Source organism: Pogona vitticeps, chromosome 2 (genome assembly GCF_051106095.1).
Source record: "Pogona vitticeps strain Pit_001003342236 chromosome 2, PviZW2.1, whole genome shotgun sequence".
Taxonomy (NCBI): domain Eukaryota; kingdom Metazoa; phylum Chordata; class Lepidosauria; order Squamata; family Agamidae; genus Pogona; species Pogona vitticeps.
Window position 1 is genome coordinate 75325853 of NC_135784.1, and position 3753 is coordinate 75329605.

Here is a 3753-nt window from a genome sequence, read left to right on the forward strand (position 1 = left end):
CATTGTTATTCCAAGTATGTCTTTTACTGAATTATTTTCAGAATAATACTTGTTTTTGAAAAACATGATCAGCTTCATGTGTCAGGCTCCCACTTAAGTGGGAGTAGGTTCCTTTAAGTTTGAACTACGGTACATACAATTGCATAGTATGTGTAGTACTGTTAATAACGTATGTGCAAAAAGGCAGCATATTCCCAACTATTTTATGTTTAGAAATCACTTTATCAATGAAAAACTAGAGATTTTATATAGAAGATTCACCTCTGTGGGGTTGTGTAAAAATTAGGTAAGTTACATGCGGCATGCAACTTGTAGTGATCCTAATAGGGTTTTGAAGGTATGTGAGATATTTAATGAGTAGTTTGGTGGAAGATTATTATTATTTTGCTAGTCCCATTCCAATGAGATTCCATGACCAAGCAGGAATTTGAGCCCAGTTCTCCTGAGCTCCAGTCTATCACTCTGTCCACTATCTTTCATAAAAACGAAGTAGACCTTCTTTCAAGTAGAATGAAGTGAAAGCTTGGTGTATCTGGGGACTTCATTTAGACAGAAGAAAGGTTGATGGATAGAGATCTGATATCAAGAACAGGGCTCAGCATGTCACCTTTCTGTGATGTTCTGGAAAACCTGCCCTCAGCCTGATCTCTTGCTCCCTTGGGTTACAACAGCAAGGCTAGGTTATTCTGGGGTTTATAGTCCAGTATGGCCAGAGAGCTGTTCAGGAAGCAAAGTAGGCAACGTCTCTCTGTTCTTTGGGGACATCTGAGAAGAAAGTGTTATCAGAAGGAGGGGATTGTTCATGCATGCAGATTTTTTTTAAAATAAACCTATCTTTCCTCTTTTTATGCATCTTAGAAATGCTGCCAGGAAAGCCAGGGGAAAATCTTTGCACAATCTACAGTACAATGTTTTGGTGTTAAGATCAGTGCATTCCCCTCCCCAAAGATTCTTTGTATAAGCTGATGTTTTAAAGTCAATAGAAGAGTAGAAGGTGGAATTCAGACATGATTTAGAATTGCCGCTGTTCATTCTTCTTCTATTGCCTCACATGCTAGGGAAGCACCCCCTCTGCCTCTCTTTCCAATCACTAAAAAATGGTCTCCCTTTCATGCACCAGTTTGTTTTATGCCTCTACATGTTTTTGCTAGAAGTAGCCTACCCAGGTTTCTTTCAATGTGGATCTTTCTTCATCTATTCATATGTCCTGCAGGACTAGTTCTCATATTTCTCCCTTCCAAGCAAAACAGAATATCTAAGGAGAGAGAGATAGAATTTCAAGGTTGAGACAGTGTACCAGTGAACTGCTTTGACTTTCCAGATGGGCAGCTTACATAAGAATTGTCTAGCTGTAAAGGGAGACATATCTGTAGGGATTAAGAGTGTTACATTTTCCCAGTACAGTAATATGCTGAGCTAGGAACTGAGTCACTGAGAACAGGACCTTACATGTATATTTTAATTACTGCTATGAGCAAGCACCTTGTAGTAAGATCAGTTTTATTGATGTTTCATATAGTTCTAATTAAAATTGAAAAACATTGCTACTGGAGCCTGGTTGACAAGATTATACCCATGTGAATTATAGGTGCTCATTTGCTGCTATGTTGCCTGTTTTATTTCTCATTTTCCCAGTTAATTGTTCTAAAACTCTAGTGTGAGAACAAATAGCCTTCGAATTCTACTTCAAACAGATAAAAGCATATAACCCATATTGCTTTAATGCAAGGGAACATCTGTAAATTCCTTAGTCGTTCACTAAAGTCAGTAAGCTAAAAAAATTTATCATCATTAGTAAAGCAATGTAGCCACAAGGATGTCACTGTCTAAACTTCAATGAAGATTTTGAGAGGCTGAAAAAATAGATTTTCATAACTTCTCAACTAAAGTAGACCTCCTATGTAACTTTTCATACACTCCTGTCTGTATACACGAGTCGCAGTGAAATGTGTGGACTCTGCCATGCTTATATAGCAAGCCTGTGCCCAAAAATGGAATGAGTTACTGATTGGTTTCTAGTACCTTTGCAAATGAGGTGTACATTCTAAGTGTTTTCATAAAGACAGCCTAAATTTATTTTCATTTTTTCCCATTATTTGTCTGTGGGAGGAGGGGACAGAACCTTGCCCCCTCTGGCTCCTAAATGTATATATTTTTAATGTACTCAGATGTTCACCCAGTTGGAGTCATTCTATTAGAGTATTAGGGGTTGCTTTTTGTAAGAAACATGCTGCTCCTCTATATTATAGCACAGTTAAATCCAAAGTTGGCTGATGTAAAATAGTGAGTGATTACAATGTGGAAATTAAGTGTAATCAGAACTTCCAGACCTGATCAAGTAAGCTATTTCTCACTCCCCTCTTCCTACGAGAGGTACTGCATCCACATCATACTGCTGCTATTACTGTTAAGGAATTCATTCCAAATCATGGTGGTCCTTTTCCTGATCAGCTGTGTCAAATTGTCAGTGTTGGTATAAAGGCAATGATGCCAAAAAATTCCCATTACATTCTTAGTTATTTTATTCATCCAGTTTTTTGCCCTCCTTCCCCCTCCCCACCTCATTGCATGTAAACTTTTATTGCCATTGGTGGTTGTGGGTTTTTCGGGCACTTTGGCTCTGGTCTCTCTGAAGATGCCGGCCACAGAGACTGGCGAAACGTTAGTAAGAACAACCTTCAGAACATGGCCAAAGAGCCCAAAAAACCCACAACAACCATCAGATCCCGGCCGTGAAAGCCTTCGCGAATTTTATTGCCATTGATTATACCCCAGTGTTAAATGTTAACACTGTCTAATTCCAAATTCAGAAGATTTTTCTCCTGTTGGAGTTAATCCTCCCAAATTAAATGCTGTTGAATCTGGAAGTAAGGCTCAGAACATGCATGCGCAGATAAGTGAAATCCAGATATATTGAGATGTGCACTAGGTATGTAAGTTATACAAATAAACCACTATTATCCCTCCTTTAACCTGTGGATTTCAAGATTTTTTAAAAATTAACATGGACTATGAGATCATCTGGTACACACACACACACACACACACACACACACTCAGGTTTCCCTGTTCTTTCACTACAGTTACATTGGTAACGAAGTTACTTTGGGATTTGGTCTACAATTAACATGGGTGAATTTGAACCATTTTTCAGTTATTACACAATACAAAAGCCAGTGTGAATCAGCCCAGACCATTTTTCTTTCTAACCTAAAGTCCCCCCCCACCTCTAGGGACTTCTACTTTTTTAAAGGCATGGATTATTCAAACTGTTCTCTCTGTGTGATTATTTGTTTCATTCTACAAAAGGATGGGGTATGTGTGTGACCTCGGATGTTGTTAGGGTGACATCTTAAGCTAGGGTGTGATGTCGTGGGACAGTGGGAATACCCAGCCCCACAATCTTTTCTCTGGTCCTGACAAAGTATTTTTAAAAATGTTTTTAAAAACAAACAACTAAGTTTAGCACTAGTTCACTTCTGCAAAAGAGAGGAGGAGGAGGAGGAGGAGGAGAAGGAAGACCCAGGAAATTAGCAAGTGGGTGGTATCAAAGGAAGGGCATGTATCAAATTGCATCAGATTGAGAGCCAGTGGGGACACTGAAACAACTCAAAAGCTTTATGTGATCACCTATACCAAATATAAAAGAGACTGCGAATCAAGCTGCAATGTAGCTTATTTATTTTATTTATTATACTGTATTTTTATCCCGCCCTTCTAGACAATGTCTACTCAGGGTGGCTTGCAATGAAA